This window comes from Octopus bimaculoides, chromosome 1, assembly GCF_046866305.1.
Source record: "Octopus bimaculoides isolate indiv1 chromosome 1, ASM4686630v1, whole genome shotgun sequence".
Classification (NCBI taxonomy): domain Eukaryota; kingdom Metazoa; phylum Mollusca; class Cephalopoda; order Octopoda; family Octopodidae; genus Octopus; species Octopus bimaculoides.
In genome coordinates, this window is record NC_142928.1 from 172,471,410 (window position 1) to 172,495,141 (window position 23,732).

Below are 23,732 nucleotides of genomic sequence, written 5' to 3' on the forward strand. Positions count from 1 at the left end.
AGTCTTTTGAATCGCGTTCGCTTTTATAAAAACGCCTGGTCGAGTGGGAAAGCTTCAGGCTCTTGACCGGTGGTGTTCTATTTATTATTATCACTATTGCAGCAGTTTTCATGAGTATTTTTTGGATCTATTTTTACAAGGCTGAGTTGCCCTCTGTTTAACGCAACGATTTTGGAGTTAAGTTTCTGTGAAGTGGAATAATACAGTTTGATAGTGGATCGATTTAAAATGGAAACGATGTAATGGATACGAGCTGCCTTTTTCTGTCTCTCTTGTGGGTTCTAGGTAGTTAGCAGCAGCTAGTTTGATATGAATTCTTGTCTTTGATTGTTTAAGCAGTAGTAGTAGAGAAAGTAGGCGGCGGAGAGGAAGAAGAAGAAGAAGAAGAAGAAGAAGAAGAAGAAGAACAACAACAACAACAACAACAACAACAACAACAACAACAACAATGCGCGAGTTGTATGGCAGTAACATGATTTTGATGGAACCCACTTAAATGGTCAAGTGACCTAAAAGTGACTTGTTGTGGATGATAGTGATTGGAATTGTTCTGAATAAATTCGTGAAGTGACTGTTTTGAATATATAGTCTTTACTATTTGCGTGTGTGTTATTCTAAGACTCTAACCTGAGCCTTAGAATAACACCCACGCAAATATTAAAAAACGATATATTCAAAACAATTAATTCACATAAATTAATTCAGAACAATTTCAATCACTGCCATCATCCACAACGAGTCACTTTCAGGTCACATGATCATTTAAGTAGATTCCGTCAACATCCTGCTACTATCATGCCACTCCCGCATTCTTCTTCTTCTTCTTCTTCTTCTTCTTCTTCTTCTTCTTCTTCTTCTTCTTCTTCTTCTTCTTCTTCTTCTTCTTCTTCTTCTTCTTCTTCTTCTTCTTCTTCTTCTACACCGCTTCCTTTCTCTACTACTACTGCTGCTTAAACAATCAAGGACAAGAATTCATATCAAACTAGCTGCTGCTGACTACCTAGAACCCACAAGAGAGACAGATACAAGCAGAAACAAGGAAATTGTGCCTTGCATTTGAAAACTATGGAAATATATTTCGTTTTTGGATTTGGTTTGCAAGATTCTTTATGTCAGTTCGTGTGCTGAAGCATATTCTGTTGTGTCTTTAATTGTTTTTCATACTTTACTCTTCTTTGAAAAAGTCGCAATGACTGAAACCGGTACTAAAATATTCTCCATGATAAAATTATTTTAGCATTTTCTACCTTATATTATTTTCCTTATATATATATATATATATATATATATATATATATATATATATATAAATCGACTAGCCTGATAGACTTGGCTATGTCAAGATGGATTTTTATGTACTCTTCCTCCCACTTGGATTTGAAATGTTGCCACAATTATAATATGTCTATTCTACTGTAATTTTCTGCATTTTCGTGCAGCTGAAGATTGCTCTACATATTGCATTTAATGTAATGCACGCATTACTTAAATAAATGGAGTAGCATGAAACGTGCGTACTGCAATCATCTTTAAAATCCGTGTTGCTTATTTTGATTTTTTGATCACCTAGTTTTTGGAATGGTATCTGTATAATACCATACTATACTATATTCTGGTGCCTAAACATAAGTACCATATTCAATTTTTGAATATATATATATATATATATATATATATATATATATATATATATAAGGAGTAGATCTCTCTGAATAGTACTTCGTGATATGCCTATGTTATAAATCAATGTATTTTATTTTTGTTGAGGTTTTGTTTCATAGTTATATAGTCTCTCATGTTTGTGTACTTCTGACGATTTTCATTCCTTGCCTCAGAGCAGCTTGTCTATATTAGAAATATTTTATATTTGATTGCTTTTGTTTGAAACCTCTAATTTCTGTTGATTATTTTCCTCCACAATGAGCGAATACAACGCACCAACATTTTTTTGTTTTACGCCGAATCCCATTTGCGAATTAATCCAGAAACGGTAGTTGTTATCGAATTGCCATGTAAATTAAATGGAATATTCAAATTTCCCATAAAAACTATTTGGAAAATTCCGACTGGAACATTAAGAACACTGAAATAAATAAGCTGTGGTTATAATAATCTGAAAAGATCTAGAGAAGCTAAAGATAATTAAAAGTGATACTAAACAAGTGGTGGGGAAAAAAGATCCGGAAATTTATTGCCTGTATAACAACTATCAGAAGGAATTGATTAATCTCTGCCCATACGATCAGTTAATGCACACAACCGTGCTATGAACAAAATGCTTCAATTTTTAACTTAAAATGAATTAACCATGGTTATCAAATGTATTTAGCACTACGTTAATACGTTGCGAGCTTGAATCTCTTGCCTTACATTTCTTCCATTATCCAATGGGAGAGTGACATACATAGTAATTTATGCGGAAATATCACTCAGGTATCGAAGTGAATTAACATTATGACATTACCCGGAATCCACATATATCTGTTATTGTTGCATAAACGTATTATATTCAGATGTGTTTATAGTAAAGAACAGGAGATTGATTTAACTCATATTCTAACTACGGTGTTACTATGTTTTCCTGTTCGAGGGTAAAGCTACTTTCGAGCTTTCTGCACGTGACATCAATTACATATAAGTCTGTAATATTGCCAGTTCCCTGCATAGACGAAGGAACTGCTTGCTTATAGTATAGTTCTTTTCTCTCTCAATTATTCGATGTTGTCAAGTGCCATTCTATCACCAACTTCTCTAGGGAAATTCAAATGACCCTCAGAATTGATTTTTCTATTGGCATTATATACAACTTAAATTCTAGTGTCTGCTTCGCACTCTTTCTTGCGTATTCACTGATGTATATTTGCATGTTTAGAAGTGAGGAAGAAATCACCAGCTAGAAAGGCATTGTTTGACAGTTTGATGCAAATCACTAACAATAGTATGAATGTCGCCTATTAAATAGTAGAAATGATCATACTATCTGGGAGCATGAAAATTCGGATTCATGTTAGGGACATCATGTAATGAAGAAAAAAACCTAATATGCATGTTGTGAGGGGATGAAAACATAAGTTTAAACATTGATATTAACTTAATCTAATTAAATGCAAACTACAGAAAGTAGATAAATTCCATTAAACCACTAATATAAATTCCATTAATCATTATGATAATTTTTACGCTTACTCGTGTACAGTTTCTAAATGTATATAGCTATGGACTCAGTAATTTTGCAAGTACGGAGAAGACTAGATTTAAATGAAGAGGTCTAATAAAAGACAATCATGCTCGGATTTTTTTTTCCTATTTGATTAAATTACGAGGTGGCATCAAAAGGTTCCCGGTCTAGTTATGTTTAATAAATAAAATAACTTATTTAGCTAAGATTTAACATCCTCTCCCTCGAAATAGTCACTTTGCACAGCAATACACCGATCCCAACGTTCATGTCGCTTTTGGAACCGACCTGGAAGTCTTTTCCTGTAAGCGAGTTAAGGACCTTCTGCTATTCGTTCTGGATCTCGACAACTGTTAAAAAGGTGACCTATGAGCTGCATTTTCAATTTGTAGAAGAGATTGAAGTCTCTGGCGAATAGGGCGGGTGTCGAGGCGATACCACGTTGTTTTGGGCGAGAAACTAACGAGGATGCATTGTTGTTGTGGAATCCAATTCTTCACGCTCCACAAATCCGGTCGCTTTCGCTAAATGTCCTCCCCCGAATGCTTCAAGACGTTGCAGTATAACTCTTGACTGACAGGAGTGACATTCGTGGCAGGTCTTCCAGATCGCTAATCGTCTTCCAAGGACGTTCTTTCGTTTTTGAATCGCCCGTGTCAATCGAAGCGTTGCGTACGACTCATTGGCTAGTACTTGCAAGTTTGCCGAAGCTTCCTCAATGTCTCTGTTGCAGACTTCCAAAGTTTAACGCAAAATTTCGCGTTGGCTCTTTGATCCTGTCCACGACAAAATCGGAGTCTACAACATACACGTGATCACTAAACCACAAATTTCATATCTTGCAAAGTAAATACAACGATGTCACTCGGTACACTAACTCATGAAGGTCAGTGCTAGCCCTCACTGCGCACATCACCGTGTGCTGCCATCTGTTGGCACGCTACAGAACTAGTCCGGAAACTGTTTGGTACCACCTCGTAAATATTAATTTCAGCTATTGTTCTTCTGTCCTTATGAGAGATATTAAATAATTACATTTTTTGTCTCATCATTACTGTAAAAAAATATCGGCTCTAATTTTATATGGATAAAAATTTCCTATATATAATTTTTTAAACAAATAGTGAAATATTCTTCAATAATGATGCGCTACAATTTTATTATTATTTAAACGAGGTGAGCTGGTAGGATTGTTACTGCGCCGGAGCAAATGCTTGGCCGCGTTTCTTCCGACTATATGTTCTGAGTTGAAACTCCTCCGGGGTCGACTCTGCTTTTCATCACTTCTTGGTCGATAAAATAATTACTAGTTGGACAATGGAGTCGATATAAATGACTTTCTCCCTTCCCACGAAATTTCTGGCCTTGTGCCAACATTTTAAATCATTATTAATGGTTATCTAAATACTAATGAATTAGTAATACTGAGCTGATAAGCAAATCAATTCTAGTGTCTCTTGAACAAAAATGGAAATAACAGTTGTTTGCAGCTTAGGTCATTGTCCTAGTTTTAAAAAAGTTTCTTCCACAAACTGCAAAGGACTCCCATAAGTCCGACTTTGACTACAGAAAGTTGACAATATTTATTTTTCCCAGCGACAACTATGGATAAAATGTTTAATGACCACAAACAAGTTGGGAGACCAGTGGTAAAGGTTACATACTAGAAAGCTCGACTGAAAGAAAAGTTCTCTACTTATTTTACATATGATACAAATTCATTAGTTCCCTGTTCACTGAGTTGGCGTTGCACAATCAATTAGCACTGCAAATAGGATTCAAAGTATCCCTAATGAAGAGTATATTTCGGCAAATGAATATTGTGCAGTATGTTCAAGTGGGGTTTAACAGAGTGATGGAGTGAAATAGAAACTTCTTTGGGACTGCACAAAAAATAAATTCAGCTGTGCTCATCGACAAAACAGTAATTCATTGTGGAGGCGCTCTTGCTGATTAATGTTGCCTAATAGCTCCGCATTGATATGTACGCACAAATAGGTTACAGAAGAGAGTTAAAGCTGTGTTTCATTATGATAAGAGATAGGATCTGTTCTTTTTATCTCAATGTACAGCTTGATGTCATCTGCATATTTCAACACTGTAACATTCTTTAAGTCGGCATCTATGTCATTAAAATGTGCAACAAACAGTAGGGGTCCAAGAACGGATCCCTGTGGAACACCAGATTTCATCTCATAGAGTAAAGAATGATATCCTAAATCCGTAACTACCTCGTCTCGACTGAGTTATAGAGATCATCTTTCGCACCCAATGCAGAGAGTTTTGCGATGAGTCATTTGTGCGGCACAGAAGTGAAGGTTTTAGCAAAGTCATCCACCAATAAGCCGCCATCAGCAATTCGGTCGATGTCCTTAAGAAACTCGATGAGTTCGCTACAGCAGCTGAACACTTTTAAACAAAAAATACTATCAACGTTATATTGTAACATTTCTTCATTTCAATTCTCGCAACTTCTTATCCAGTCAGAAAAACTGTGGTTATGTCACTAAGAAAATTACTCCACTTAACCAGCAACAATGAAATACTTCAGAAATATTTTCAACTTCTAGTATCCGACAAAATCCATAGAGAGGAACGAAAACGTTGAGAAAAGATGTATTTAACAGAAAAATAAGATGTCCTATCCGATCAACAACGGAATCTCCGTTGAATAAACTTATGTTCGTTCCGTTGTCGATTAATATGCGCCAGTAATAACTGATTAGTGTTTATACCCCAAACCACTGACCTGAAAGCAAAAACTAACAACTAGTTACTATTGATTTCTCATTATATTATCAGTTTCGGAGTAATATCTTAATCACTTCCAGATTAATTTATAAAAATAGTAATTACACCAAGATCCATACATATACGCATACGTTGGTATTCACTCATATATTTCAAAAGAAACTATCTACCTATATATCAATCTCTCAATATATATGTGTGTGTGTGTGTGTGTGTGTGTGTGTGTGTGTGTGTGTGTGTGTGTGTGTGTGTGTATGTGTGTGTGTGTGTGTGAGAGAGAGAGAGAGAGGAGAATTCACAAAAAAATAAAAGACGAAGACAGGTGGTGTAGACAACAAACAGATATATTAGCTTAACGCTCGGGAAGTGAAAAAGTCTTTAACGTTTCGAGCCTACGCTCTTCCACAGAAAGGAACACAGAAGGAAACAAGGATATATGTATATCTATATATATAAAAATGAGAATGTGTGTCTGTCTGTCTGTCTGTCTGTCTGTGTGAATCCCTAAAACTCGAGAACTACGTAACCAATTTCATTCAAATTTTACAGATGCCTTACTTAGGGTTCCAGTTGTGTTTTAGTCAACAAAAATTTTTAACTTCTTGCAGAGTTCGAGCCCACGGCAACATAATATCTCCTCCACTATTTAAGTATTACGTGTCAAAAGTGAAACAAAAACACTCATGTCAAATATTTCCCCTTTAAGAATGAAACTATTCCACTAACTGAAACAATCACATTTCGATACTGTAATGACAGATACTTTCAGAGAGAGAGAAAGAGAGAAAGAGAGAAAGATAGAGAGAGAGAGAGAGAGAGAAAGAGAGAGAGAGAGAGAGAGAGAAAGAGAGAAAGAGAGAGAGAGAGAGAGAGAGAGAGAGAGAGAGAGAGAGAGAGAGAGAGAGAGATGTATATGTATACATATAGATGTATATGTACACGTATATGTATAGATATATATATAGATATAGATCTATATGCATACATGTATATGTATACATATGTGTAGATGTATATATATATATATAGATGTACATGTAATATGTACACATATATACATATATATACATGCATACAGATATCTATACATATATACACCCATCACACACACACATGCACACAAACACACACATATTAGTCATTTGTTTTCTTATCCAAAACTACGTCAAAAGTACTGAATGGATCTTTATGAAATTTGGAAATTATATTCTATGCATAACGGCCATAATTCCCATGAAAATTCATATATTTTTGATGTTGATGAAATTTTAACCCGAGCATAACAGATGAGCATTATTTGTAATTCAACGGTACAACAGTGTAAGACTACCCTTTCAGATATACTTACATTGTGATTTCTGCAATGTGGTGCATAAATTGTCAAGTAAATGAGACGCATCTTTGCCTCCACTGATTCACTTGCAAAGTGTTGAGTAAAATTATTTCGTTGCAGACCTCCTTTGAGTCTTTTTATTATCACTGCGACACACATAGTCCCCAGTTTGTAACATTGATTTCAAGGCCTTCCCAGATGAGAGACTGGTTGTTCTAAGACATTTATCGATTGTAAATTTTCTCTGCACAGTTACCTATCGGTATAGTGGTCATTTGCAAACTCCAGAGGCGATAGTTTCATTTCCCTTTACTCCAAACGTCACACGTTGTTATTTCAATTGGGTCATGCCCTTCCAATTCCTATAGATCCGTAATACATCTTACAGCTGTACCTGTCACCTGTATGGTGAGGAATCCTACATGTATTGGGAATGTGTGTGTGTATGTGTGTGTGTGTGTGTGCGCGCGCGCGCGTGTGTGTGTGTGTGTGTGTGTGTCTGTCTGTCTGTGTGAATCCCTAAAACTCGAGAACTACACAACCAATTTCATTCAAAATTTACACATGCCTTACTTAGCGTTCCGGTTGTGTTTTAATCAAAAACAATTTTTAACGTATGGCATTGTCCAGTCCACAGCAACATTATATCTCTTCCACTATTTAAGTATTACTTGTCAAAAATGAAACAAAAACACTGATGTCAATTCGAACCGGAATCTCCAAAACATTGTCCCCTTACATCTCATTCTCATTTAAGTACCACGGCAGGTAAATACAAATTAATTCTAACGACGATATAATGGAAGATGGTAATAGACATTAACCACATGCTACCCTGTCAAGTCAAATATATTGTCATCCAATTCAACTCTAACCTTCCTACCCTAACGACAGTTCTAAGGACCCCAGACGACTATGGCACCACTTAACTGCTATCTCTAAAATTTTGTCCACTTACATCTCATTGTCATTTCTCTACCAACACAGTGAAATACAACTTACTTATCAATGGAACATGGTAACAGATATTAAACAGATAATACCTTCTCAAGCGAAATCTATTGTCATCCACTTCACCTCTCACCTTCCCACTGTACGGGCAGCACCACTTGCACAGAAAAAATTTACTCCAAAATTTTAGTCATTTTTTTATTATCCAAAAATACGTCAACAGTACTGAATGGATCATTATGAAATTTGTAAATTATATTCTATGCTTAAGGGCCATAACCCCCATGAAAATTCATATATTTGTCATGTTGATGAAATTTTAACCATACATATTACACGCAAATAAAGTAATATTTATAACATTTTCAACTTATCATCAACTGACCAATATTCCTAACATATGCAAAACAAAATTAAACAATACGACGCTGTACTACAGATGACATCATTTGGAACCACAAGAGATTTAACTGAGGCAGCATTCATCCAAACTTTCAAGATCCAACCTCAGATTTATCATCGCATTGTCTCTCTACTACCTCTGTCAAATGAATCACCAAAATTGGCCTTTCATTATTTATAATCTGTACCTGTTTGTTTGGTTACGAAATAGAATACACAAAACGTGTTTCTGAATTACGTGTATTTACTTTATATACATATGAGTTGAAAACTTTCTTCTAGCATTCCACTTAATGTCTATGTTCCATGCTGGCATGGATTGGAGAGTTATTAATGTAGAAATATGGTATCGTAGCTACTAACAGTTGAGGGTTGCGTAGTCTAGACGGCGTTTTTAGATTTCATTATTCTCTTTAACCCGGGCAACGCCGGGTATGTCTGCTAGTATATATATATATATATATATATATATATATATATATATATATATATATATATATATATATATATGGTGGCTGTGTGGTAAGAAGCCTGCTTCTCAACCACATGGTTCCGGGTTTAGTCCCACTGAATGGCAACTTGGGCGGGTGTCTTCGACTATATCCTCGAGCCGACCAAAGCCTTGTGAGTGGATTTGGCAGACGGAAACTGAAAGAAGCCCGTCATATATATATGTATGTGTGTGCGCGTGTGTGTGTATTTGTGTACCTGTGTTTGTCCTCCGCCATCGCTTGCCAACCGATGTTAGTGCGTTTACGTGTCCGTAACTTAGTGGTTCACCAAAAGAGTCTGATTGAATAATTACTAGGCTTACAAAGAATAAAGCCTAGGATCGATTTGTTCAAGTAAAAAGGCGGTGCTCCAGCATGGCCGCAGTCAAATGACTGAAGCAAGTTAAGGAGAAGAAGAAACAATAAAAGAATATGTAATATATATATATGTATGTATGTGTGTGTGTGTGTGTGTGTGTGTGTGTGTGTGAATATATATGCAAATATGAATATATGCATACATATATGTATGTATATTTGTATATAAACGGAGAGAGACATAAAAGACCGATAGACTGAATAACATGAGAAAGTGAGGAAGAAAGAAGAAATAGATAGATAGATAGATAGATAGATAGATAGATAGATAGGTTTCTTTATTAGCCACACAGGGCTCAACACAGAGGGGACAAAATACAAATGTAGAGTTTTTCTTTTCGAGGGGGTCGAAAATAAAGCAGAAAAAAAAACAAAAGTGGGGACAACGATGAAAAAAAAACATCGCAAAACGTTTGGGGTATTTACAAAAAATACGAAATAATACAAAAAATTCCCAATAAATGGGGAGGTTATCCGTGGAAAGACAAACCTACGAAAAGACCACGGTAACCTCGGTCTTTAGCGTTACAGTTTGTTAAATAAAATTTCTTTTATTTAAGCAAGAAACGTGAGTAACTCTCTGTTTACAAAATTTTAAAACGTTTTATAGAATCATGGTCAAGGTGGCTTCGTCATTTATACGTGCCATTCTTGCTACATGTATCCATCTTTTTTCGAAACATTTGCTAGACAACACTTGCCTCTCTACTCTCACCTTCCTTTTCAAGTGATACTTGAAAAAGTTGATGAGAGATTGACCAGAGAGGAAAGTATTTGTCTCTAATCCTTTCAGACGCGTCCACCAGATGCATTCTTTGGCCATAGCCACAAGTACGATAAATACAGCTCTTCCTTCCCGTTTAAAGGAAGGAGGCGTGACGATATTGACGATAGACTCGGTTGTTAAACCGACTCGTCCCACACGCGACAGCAGTCGTTCGACATAAGCCCACAGCTCCGAAATGGTTGGACACTGCACGAGTGCGTGCAGAACGGTTTCATCGCTCTGACCGCATCTCGGGCAGGTCGGCCCCGCATTTCGCGAGCCGTGTCTATAGAGCTTATCCCGAACGGGTAGCGCCTCTCGGTAACACTGCCAGGCCAGGGATCTCTGGAAGTTGTCCATAGGTCCCGACCCGAAAGTCGTCCTGAACAGGCGGGTCAGGTATTCCTCGTCGACGCCCAGGTTCGCCCCGAGATCGTCGTCGTACCTGCCCTCCACTAATCCCCTATAGAATGACTTCGTTGTGATGCAGCCGCTCAAGGTCGACCCGGGACGGCAAAGTTGTTGCAGAGCAACGCGACATTCACGGTGCCATTCGCCATTCCTCGGCCTCTTTTTGATCCACGACTGCAGCTCGGTCATGGAGACGAGCTGCGAGAAAGCGCGTCGCACAAACGGCGACCACACCTGCTCACCGTCGTCTACGTAGAGCCGGAGATGTCGCAGTCTCAGCGCATGTCTGCGCATCATCAACCACGGCATGCCCAGCCCTCCTTTCAGCGGGTGTTGGCAACAAACGGATCGCCTCACCATCGGAACGCTTCCTTTCCACAAAAAGCGGAAGAGGATGCGCTCCATTTCGGTGATGGCGCGATCGGGACAAGGCACGACGGTCAGGCGGTATTCGATGACGGACGCGATGTACGCGTTCGCCACCTCCGCCCGACCTTTTAGGGACAGCTTCCTCTCGGACCATTGCCGGCAGAGAGTGGCCACCCTACTCATTATCTCGTCCCAGTTCTTCTCCGTTTGCAGGTCCGGACCGAACCAGACTCCGAGCAACTTGACCGGACCGTCCGTCCAGCGTCCCACTACTGAGGCGCTGCCGGACGGTATGGGCTTGCTTCTCCAGGTGCCGAGCAGCAAACCCACCGACTTATCCCGGTTGATTTTCGCTCCCGTCACCGCTTCGTAGTCTTTCAGCGTCTCGCCGACAAGCTCAATGTGCTCGTGGCTAGACGCTATGACGGTGACGTCGTCCGCGTATGCCGACACGCTCGTCCCGCACCCCAGTTCTCGCGGGATGCCCCTCAGCGTCGCCAGCTTCCGCAGTAGTGGCTCGAGAGTCAATACGTACAGGAGCGGCGACAGGGGGCATCCCTGACGAACCGAACGTGCAATGTCGAAGGGTCCCGATAGACGTCCATTGACACGAACAACCGAACGGATGCCTGTGTACAAGGCAGCCATCCAGCCGCGGAAAACGGGACCGAAGCCGGCCGCTTCGAGGACGGCCTCCAAGTATCGATGGTCTACCCTATCGAAAGCTTTGGATTGATCCAAATTGATCAGGGCCCCACCTATGCCAGGTTCCTTAACTACCCTCTCTATGATGTAGCGCATCAGATGGAGGTTGTCATGGATGCTCCGGCCCGGCACGGCGCACGTCTGCTCCGTGCCGACCAGTTTCTCGATGACAAGCGCCAACCGCTTGGCTAATACCTTGGCCAAAATTTTCATGTCTGCATTGAGCAGAGTGATGGGCCTAAAGTTATCTATGGCGTCCCCCTTGTTTGGATCTTTCTTCAGCAGCGTTACCGCTCCTCGGCTCACAAAACCGGGAATGCTCCCGTTCTGCTGCCAGTTGCAGTACACGGCCGCCAAGACTTCTCCAAACAAGTCTGGCATACAGTTGTAAAGCTCGTAGGGCAGACCATCCAAACCCGGAGATTTGTCCGTCGAGCAACCCGCCATCGCGTCCCTCACCTCCTCCGCCGTGATGACCCCTTCGCAGCACTCCGCCTCTCTTGCCGAGAGTCGTGGCAAGCTGTGCAGGTAGGCACTAAAGTCCACCCTGCCTTCTCGCTCGCCACTCCTCCCGAACAGTCGGGCAAAATGCCGCTGAAACGCCTCGCAGATCTTGCTCGGCTCGAGCAATTCGCGCCCCTGTTCGTCTACCAGAGACCGGATGGTGGCTCTGTTACCCCTCTGCGCCTCCGCCACCCGGGCCTCTCGTGCGGCTCCAACACCTTCATTCCTCAGAGCACGCATCCTTGCCCTGACAGCACACCCTTCGTGTTTAGCATTGAAGTGTTGGTCGAGGGCCAACCTCGCCGCTAAAACGTCGGATGCGATTCCACTTCGCAATGCCTCTTCTAGCTTTATCACTAGCTCCCCCTCTTCTCTGTTCCTCTCTACAGCTAGTGCCCTGCTATACCTTATTGCTTCCGCCCTTACTGCTCTCTTGAGGGCAAACCACCATTTGTTGTTGACGATGGCTCCCGTCAAAGCCCTCTTTACTAACGTGCTAATCCGGTCTCTGAAAACCTGTCTCGACGGGAAAGACGCGTTTAGTTTCCAGTAACCGGGACCCTGCCTATGTGCCTTATCTAAGTCTAGCGTACACGTCACAAGTTTGTGATCCGTGTAGCTGACTATGTGGAACTGTGGACATCCTAAACTATCTCTATCTCTTGTCCTACACACTATCCTATCTAGATACGATCTCGACGACCCAATGCGGTTGCTCCAAGTCCACGTTGGCACATTTGGGTGGTCGAGTCGGTACCTGTCAGACAACTGGAAGCGTCTGAGCAGGTCTACGAGGCCTTTGCATCCCCTTCTAGTTTTGTCACTCCCCACGTAGTCTAGATGCGTGTCCAAGGTAGCATTCCAATCCCCCACTAAAAGTAAGGGACGAGACGTTCCCAGGAATACTTCTAGACGTCGAAAGAAGTCTGACCGACCTGTTAAAGGAGGCACATAAACTGCCAGCAACCGAAAAGCGCCTCCATCGCTGCCGTCCACATCTAGGACAACCAGTCTACCCTCCGGGTCCGTAAATATCGTCTTTACTTGGAGATCCAGACTCTTGCGAAAAAGAACCGCCGTGCCACTACCGCCCATCCTCGGCAGACAGGGAGAAAAATAAATGTTAAACTGTCCGCCAAACATGGACTTTAGGGCCCGCGGTTCATGGAGTCTGGTCTCACTAATGGCTATGATATCCAAATTGTATGACTTGATGTCATTTAAGAGGTACCCTTGTTTCCAAGGGGACCCTAAGCCACGCACATTCACACAACCAATCTTCACCATGATTCTATTTATACGTGTGCTTTAAAGCACAAAACAAAAGAACAGAGTGTTACTTGCCGTTAGAAAGTTTTGTTTCCTCCTTGGATTTTTCACCAAGGAGGCTATTGTACAATTTCTTGCACAAATATTTCTGGAATCCCCCTACCGAGTTGGGGTAGAGGGATTTTATTGTGTTGTGTAATGCTGGTGTTACATGAATAATTTTAATGTGTTTTGGCGGTGTTGTACGTGGGTGGTTGTTGGTTTTGATATCGTTATTTGTGATGTTTGTTTTAGAGTTGATGTAATTCATCAACTCTGTGTTTGTACTGTCTATTGCTGTTAGCATTGTTTTTTTTATATTACTATTGGTGTTAGTAGTATTTTCGGGAGATGTGAATCTCCCTGCTTTGTTTGTGTTTGCATTTTGTTTTGTTTTCTTCTTACTGCGCTTCCTCTTTCCTTTCGTAGCTATTTTCCACTCCTCCCCACTCTCTTCATCGGATGATGGGAGATCTGAGGAGTCAGAAAGAGGTAACGGCAAATTTTGTGCGTCTCTGTGTGTTTCTGTGAATGTTTGTGTTGCTGTTTTTATTGATGTTGGCTCCTTGTTATTTATGTGTGGTGTATGTGATATGGGGGAGGGAGAGGCAGTCTTGGAATTTTCTTTTTTTTCTTCTGTTTTTGCAGTTTCTGTTGTCTTTTCTGTTGTGGTTATTGCTGATATTTCTGTTGTTGTTTTTTGCGTTGCTGGTGGTGTTGGTAGTAAGGTTTTTCTGTTGGGGGTATTTGGTAGTTGCTTCTGTTGTTGTTGTTGTTGTTGTTGTTGTTGTTGTTGTTGTTGTTGTTTTTGTTTAGCGGCCAGAGGGCAGTCCTTTTTCAGATGTGCTTCGCTGTTGCATAGGTAACAGCGAGGTCGCCTGCCCTCTACCACCACATACAGCTTGTGGTCCTCTGCCAATCTAATGTTTGGAGGAATTTTCTGTGAAGCCTCCTCCGTGATGTGGAGAAGGATTTCCAGATTTTTCCCTCCCCAGTTCTTTTCCTCTCCGACCGTAATCTCCAAAATATTTGCCTCCTCCATTTCCAGGCACACGGCCGATATCAGCCATTGGGTGTCCACCTCCGATGGCACATTTTTTATCATAACTTTGGTCACTCTCTGTCCTAGATAACTCGGTATCATTACCAAGTCATCTGTGCGGAGAGAGAGTGTCGAAAATTGTTTAGCTAAATTTTCATCCAGAAACCTTACTTGCACCGTTCCAAATTTCCTTCCCCAGGTGACATGATTCTGATAAGGCCAAATTTTTCTAAGACAAACTTCAATTTTATCTGTGCTAACATTTTCTACACGTCTGGTTTTTGTGTTTACCAGTTTATAAATGATGCACTTTTTGTTTTTCATTTCTATAATATCTTTTGGGATGTTTATTCTGACATCATCTCCTTCTTTCGTAAGAAGGGATTTTGTGTCTTTTATTTGTTTTTGTGTGAATGTCACTGTTGTTCTTTTTTCCTTTAGAGCATTTGCGAAATTTGTTTTTGTTGTGCTGGCGGACATGTTCTTCTGGATATTTTTGTTTATGTTGGTGTATGTACTGCCTGGTTCAAAGGTGGTGGTAGTGGCAGCAGAGTTTGTTGAACAGGTGATGGTGTCATTGCTGACGGCCGATAACTTTACTTCCTTGTTGTTGCTGTTGTTGTTGTTGTCGTTGTTGTTGTTGTTGTTGTTGTTGTTGTCGTTGTCGTTGGTGGTGGTGATGATGGCGTCAGCAGCAATGGTGCTTACGTCAGAGACAGTTGTGACGGTTTTTACGCATGGTTTTGTAACCTTGGTTACAGTTTTGTTTTTGTTGTTGGTGTTGGTGGTGGTGGTGGTGGTGGTGAGAGGGCTGTTAGTAGCTGTACTCACAGTCTTTGTGACGTTTACAGCAACTGCGTTCCTGTCACTGCATGAGCACGCGCTATTCTGTTCTTTTTTCTCTTCTGGCATCTGAAGCCTCGGGAAATGCTTGTCAAAAGAACAAGACAAGCGTTCCAAAATTATGTTTCTCGACATTTTTCAAATGTCAAGAAGGAAATTTTTGTATTTTGCTAGGGCCGAAACTGCCCCTGGGGGTCAATTCCTGCCCTTGAAAATACACACAAATGAAGCCTAGGTGCTTCGCAACAAAATTATTTAAAAATTCCAACAAAATGTGGACAGTAAATGGTCAAATAAACGTTTACCTTCGCAGCCGATGTGACAGCACGTCCGTGAGAAGAGATAGATAGATAGATAGATAGATAGATAGATAGATAGATAGATAGAAAGATAGATAGATAGATAGATAGATAGATAGATAGATAGATGTTTACATATCTATGTATGTAAATGTATGTACTGCAATAGGAAAAAAATGTGTACGATTGTGAACATTTGTTTCTGGTTAAGCATATGGATATTAGGGTATGTAGGTACATATATTACATATATGTTCAGTAGTACTGATATATATCTATGGTTACCTTAATATGTTTGCCTATGTGTTGTATTTATGCGTGTCTGTGTTTTCTAACATCTACAGAAATACGCGTAGAAGTACACACACAAACACACACACACAGATATATATATATATATATATATCATGAGTCGCCATGATAGATCGCTGACCACAACATTCAAATTTTTTTCTCCGTGTTCTTCTCCTTGTTTTTCTCCTTATTCTTTTTGTTGAAGAGCGTAGCTCGAAACGTTAAAGACTTTCTCTATTCCCGAGCGTTAAACTAATACATCCTTTTGTTGTTTACACCACCTGTCCTCGTCTGTTGTTTTTTTCGTGAATTCTCCCATATATATATATATATATATATATATATATATATATATATATATATATATATATATACAGAGAGAGAGAGAGAGAGAGGGAGAGAGAGAGAGAGAGAGAGAGAGAGAGAGAGCCACAGGCATATATTACATTTGGGGGTATTAGTTTCTGTGTTTGGGTATTTACTTTTTCCTTTACCTGTACAAATACCCATCATTATATCTAAATCCATATCTATCTATTGGTGTGTCTATTTAACTCCATATTTACCTATGTCATTGTCATTTCCAAGCCATCTATTTTAATCAGAATATGAAGACACTGACATTGTGATGCTGAGTAATAATCCTATATTCCTATACGATTGCCTTTTAATTAGTTTTCTTACATTTTCTACCATTTGTATTTTCGATTCTAGGAAAGCAAAGAGGGAAAGAAAATATATGACACAACATTGGTAATATGTTTCTCTTCAAAACATTCATTAAAAAAATAAAACATACTTAGTATTAATACATCTTTAGGATATATATTCATAAAACCTAATGGAAGTCAAAACTATTATCGATTACACAACTCAGCATTTACCATATTCCATATACATTAATATTCTATAATTAATTTCAAATAATTGTACAGCGAAATGCATACACGTATTTCGTTTTCCGTTTTTTAACTTTTCACGTTTTCTATATGCTTCCTTCTCAACTTATTGCATTCCTTCTCTCATTCAATTTTCAGTTCGTTAAGATACGTGGTTTGTGACTGATGAATATGTTTGTGGTATTTCTCAACATACGAAACTATTAGAAGCACATATAAACATGTATTGTGTCTATTAAAGTGTATACATATATATAATTTTTTTTTCAGAATAAGACAAATAGGCAAGGCTGTGAAGATTTTAGAACATCTATAAATAGATGATCTTACAGCTGTTTCCAGGATATTATTATATCCCTTCATCGGAAACAATGAGAGAAAATGGTTAAACAATAGTTAATTTAGATAAGATATGAAATAGAGAGTGAAGTAATGGTTAAGTAATTAACCATTTTCTCACACCGTCTCCGATGAAGGGATATAATAAATATCCTGTAAACAGCTGTAAGACCTATTTATAAATGTTCTAAAATCTTCACAGCCTTGACTCTTTATCTCATTCTGAAAAATTTTTTTTTTACATATACACATGCTGATATATGACCTACGTTGGAGTCCTTATTTGCATAATCACCGAACCTGGAGCTTAACTATGATCTGTCCATAGCACTTACTCACTATTACCTCACACCTCTGGGTCTTGACACCATTACCTCTCATAGCCTATACATATATATATATATACATATATATATATATGTGTGTGTGTGTGTGTGTGTGTGTGTGTGTGTGTGTGTGTGTGTGTGTGTGTGTGTATGTGTGGTTATCAAATAAATTCGTGAACATTCCTATTTGGTACTCCATCAACGTTTGTTCCAAAAGTGATAGAATTTATTAAAATTACAAAAAGTTTTTAGATAACAAACGAAAATATCATATCTCTCTCTCTCTATATATATATATAAGCGAATTAAATAAATAAATATCACGCTTGCATTTCATAACGCAATCAAGCTGAGACACTTAACTGAAAAATCGTACGTGAATACCTATTACACAATAATTTACTCTATAATACATAATTTATTAAAATTGATACATATATTTGTTTCATTTTTGCTTAGTACAATCAATTTGCTTAGTTTAGAACGTTGTACTTACATATATTCAACTCTGATATGACGAGATAACAGCTTCATTTCGTACAGTATTTTTAGAACAGGTTAGTGGGTACTTGTAGCAAGTGACAATCTGCTTGAAGTGATATGTCCACATTTCGCTGTATAGCCACCATCATATATCTAGAGACTTACAAAGATATAGTTTTATGACATCTTCATAAAGAAATACACAAAGCGATCAAAAGTATACATTTCGTATGAGAAAGCATCATAAAATCAAGTTCTTCTACTAGTACAGATAGTTGACAGCTAAGTTATCGCAAATGGACTTATTTTTATGGAAACTTTTTGTATAAGACTGTGTATTTCATTATTGCCTATCAATCGTTTTATAGCGATCACATGATATGTAGATATATCTGTGGTATGTGATGTGAGCGTGTGTATTTATATGAGTGCATGTGTGTATATGTTACGTGTGGTTCTGTGAGACGTATGGTTGTGCGTGATAAGATGTTCAAATGGAAGAAAATGTAATATCAATATATGCAACACAGATTGACTGTTACTTCAGAGGGTGATGATTCATCACTTTGCTACTCCCAGTGCCTTGGTTCCTCGAAGATACAGCAGCCCAAAATATGTTACGATATATTTGCATGTGTCTGTGTGTGTATTCATATATATATGTACCTTGTTTATCATTTTGTCCATGCTCTTTTGCCACGTCATATACCCAGTTTTGTATCTATATGTACATGTAGATGAAGGTATGTACATACATGTACATATATATGCATATACTCATATATTCTTTATATATATATATATGCTATAATATGGTGTGTAAAGATAGATAAGTATGGAGGTAGCTAGTTATATATATATATATATATATATATATATATATATATATATATATATATATATATAGAGAGAGAGAGAGAGAGAGAGAGAGAGAGAGAGAGAGAGAGAGAAATAGATAGATAGATAGATAGATACATACATACATACATACATACATACATACATACGTACGTACATACATACATACATAGATACATAGGTAGGTAGGTAGGTAGGTAGGTATATATGTAGGTAGGTAAGTAGGTTGGTAGGTAGGTATGTAGGTAGGTAGGTAGGTAGGTAGGTAGGTAGGTAGGTAGGTAGGGAAGTTGGTTGGTAGGTAGATAGATAGAGAGATAGACAAACAGACAGAAAGAATAAAAGATAGATAGATAGATAGATAGATAGATAGATAGATAGATAGATAGATAGATAGAATATATATATATATATATATATATATATATATATATATATATATATATATATATATATATATATATATATGTGTGTGTGTGCTATGAAACATGACACGTAACCAAAGTTCGGGCCCACTTCTAGCTCCTACACTCTACTTTTCTATCCATTGCGGTACGACGTAGAGCATCAGATTTATGTAGGGAATTCGAGTTACATAATTGTGTTAATATCGCATGATTTATAAAATATGCGCGCATTTTCTCAAATTAATGCCAGTATTACATAATTGCTTATTGAAACATTACATACCATTGCTTAACACTGAAGGGGTGTATTAACCCTGATAATATAATGATTCCACAAGCGATTAGATAATCCTGGAAGTAATCTACTGAAACACGTATATGTTTTATGATTAATAAATATCATCTTTTCTGTATTTTATTAATGCTATATATATGGTGGGTGGGGTGTTGTAATTAGTTTGAGGCAGAGTTGTTTTTTTTTTGCTTTGCTAATAATTACATTTTTGTTTTAGTAGGATGATTACTACAATGCATCTCCATGAATTATTCATGTGAAACTGTTTTTCCCCTAATATTTATTTATATATACAATTTGCAGTTTCCTTTCTGCATTATAATTACGTTAAGATAAAAGAATACAATACCATTATTTTTATATATAATGAAATAAAAATAGGCATTTGTCCTTTACCTCTACAAAATGTTTATTTTTACTGATTTTTAACAATTTATGAAAATTAGTAGGATAAAAATGCTAAATTATTTCATTTACTATTTCACGAGAATATATTCCTCAAGATTTGTAGACACGTTGATAGTTTTAGATGTGCAATGTCCAGGTAATTCAGTATTCTTGTATGTTTTTTTATTCTTTTATGCATAAAGATTGAATATCTTTTTTTAATGAAAATATTTCAGATATTTCAAAAGATACGTAAAGTGATTTTGGAAGCGACCTTTTTGATGATTTAGTCGCTTTTCTTGTTATTGTTAGTGTTGATGTTTTCTTCTAAGTTTGCTGGGATTGATCGAACTTGTTAATCGTTTAATATAAAAAGAAGACTAGTCTTTATGCTATTTCAGGTAGGGAATAGTTATGACTACCTTAACGATTACGTTAAAACATTCTACAAGACATCAGATCGTAGTTTAATCTGTTATTTCTTCTATGTAGCGGGGCTGCCTGGAATGTCCTATTTCGACTCGTAAGAATGTGTTTAAATTTGCAGGTGCACAAAGGCTGTATCCTACTGGTGGAAACAGATGTTATGCATATCACAGTTGATAGATGTTTTTTTTTTTTATCGTATATATTCTCAACGTAGTGAATAAAGAAGTCAGAGATGACTGGATTATATTTGTACATATTGAATAACCTGAAATCTTCAAATTTAAACGAACGAGAGAACAGACTTCATTCTATTGTGATTCTCAAAAACGTTGGTAAGATATGCAATGTGAATTACCTACATCTGAAGTTCAAAAGATCGTTGATAATTAAAATTCTTCCTATATTCGCTCGCGTGCACATTTTAATAAAACTGTGAGAAGAAAACTTTACGAAAGGGCTTCCATGTCGATCAAAATACTAGATACAGTTGCCAAATATTGATCAAATGACACTTCCGGCTTATATAAGGACAAGTTGATAAATGTAATAGTGGATACACTATTTCGAGAATAAGATTGGTCGCTTATAGCTGACAAACCTTTGACATCTGAACATCTCCTCCATCAGAGCTGAACAGCGGTTAAAGAAAATCGTTACCGATGCATGCAAGTTTACATATTTGGAAGATTTCCTTATTAAAACTATTGGGCTTTCCCCCCTAAAATTCTTGAATAGATATATTGGACTGGCCTTGTAAGTTAATAAATACATACATCTGAACATCCTTTTTGAAAAAAATATCCAGCAATTTACATTTACTTTTTTAAGAATTTTTTAATAGTATATATAATGTAAATAGAATGTTGTGACAAGCAGAGGAAAACCAGAAACATTGATGAGTGTGTAGGAAGATGTCAGAAGAGGCTATGGCCTTACATACTGTTATATAAGAAACTTTATTTTCAGTTCTATCTGACAATTCTTTGCAAGGCTGCCTGTCTGTTAAGATGTTGACAACTGTCACGTGGATGTAGAGATTTGTGAAGCACGTTTGTCACTTTTGCATGAGTGCTCTTACGTGCTGATATCTTTCGATTATTTTCGTGTAACTACTTATGATTTGTCAGTTTATTGGTTCAGTATCACATGAAAATATTTATACACATACAACCACACAGCTACCAAAATACAGACACACGCACATATATGCATGCATAATTGCACACATATACAGATATGTTTGCACGTAGATACATATATATATGTACATATGTATATATACATGAATGTGAGTGAGTATAATACTCGCCTACACACACATACTCACATACATTTCACACACACACATGCACGCACATTTCCACACACACATATATATATATTTACAGTATATATGCATATATATATATATATATATATATATATATATATATATATATATATATATATATATATATATATATAGTATAGTGGAGTGAGTGGGGTCGAGGAGAGAGGTTGAAATGGTTGGGTGGGGTGGGGTGGGGAGGGGTGGGAGTGTCCGGATGGTGGGCGAGTGGGTGTGTGGAGGGTGCAGGGTGGGGTACGGGTGGGGATGTCCGAATGATGGACGTGTGGTTGTGTGGAGGGTGCGGGAGAGAGTTGTGGTGGTTGCGGAAGTGGGAGGGTCGGGGGGTCTGAAGGGGATGGTGTCGAGGATGTGGGATGGGGAGATGGTGAAGGGTTGAGGAGGCGGTGGAGTTTTCTTTTTTGTGTATGTGAGGAAATTGTAGAGTTGGTGGTTAAGATCAGGAAGGAAGCGGAGAATGGGTTGGGTGAAGAGTGGAGGGCAGAGGGAGGAAAGGAGGAGGGACGCTTGGGGGAGTCGGTGGTCGAGGGAGTGAAAGAGGGAGCGGGTGGAATGGATGGCAGTACGGAAGGAGGCGAGAGGAATAGGATAGGGGGTAGCGTTGAACTTCAAGCGGAAGCCCCGGGATGCGTCGTGATGACGGACGCTAGAAAGAGAGATGGCTAGAGTGCCGAGTTCTTTTTTTAAGCGGCAGGCATCGGGGTGTTGCTGGTGGCGACAAAAAGGAAAGGAGAAAGAGAAAAGGGAAGTGGAGTGGAAGTAGAACAGAAGATAGGCTGAGGGAAGGCGATTTAAAGAGGAAGAGTCTCGGACAAATTATAATGATTCACAATCAAAGTGCAGAAATGGCGTATTCCGTATGAGCAAGGTAATGTAATCCGATGGTAGAAAGAATTCCGTGAATTAGGTACTCCATAATCAGTCAGAAAGCCGGAGTCTGTGTGAGCGTGCGGTATATAGTAAATCCAGAAAAGAAGAACAAACACAAAAATACAACAACGCGATGATGTGGTACATGTAAAGTATTAGCAGACGCTCAGGGAAGGAAAGAAAGATGGTTTAACATTTCGAGTATATATATATATATATATATATATATATATATCAATGTTTATGTGTGTCACTCTGTATATGTGTTTACATAAACATTTTCATGAGTGTCTGGAATGGAAGACTTAAAAGAACACAGAAACGTTTAACGAATATTTATGAAACGTTTCGAGTTGGTATGTCAGTGCCGTTTCGAGATTAATTGGCTAAGGCAAAATTTTGACTTTTAAAGATTCAGCGACGTCTCGTTATTATAGCATCATTTGGACTAAAATCTGTTACAAGAACCAAACAATACGATAATATTATTGATGGTCATCTAATATGATAACGGCTTTAATCGATATCACTTATTGATTTAGCAATATCAAATGACTATGCTATATTTTCCTATTCCTTACCTTATATCAATATTCATAGTAGCATCTTCATAATAAATTAATCTAGCCATCAACCATAAAAATATATGTGGAGAACATCAACTTATATGTGCATTTGCTTTCTTTTCAACTACTGAAAGAGAATATGATAAAGAAAATTAACGCAGAATACTTTAGGATAGATCAGCCTATTCGTCAAAATATTTATATTTTATCTTAGTTTAGATCTTTGTTCTGGTCAAATAAATCCCTGAATATATCTCAGATATTTTTAGTAAATTTCTCTCACTAAAGTAGCCACATTGTCTGGCTACTTTCTACTTATGTCAGACAACGTGAAATTTGATGTAAATGTAATGAGTTCCATTTAATTTATAAGGCTTGAAATGTCATTACAAAGGAAGTAAAATCTGCCGTGTTGTAGATTTTTTCAGGATAATATCAAAATAGCTTATCGAGTTCATTAAACACAAGTAAAGTAATACATTAATCATAGAATGATTTTC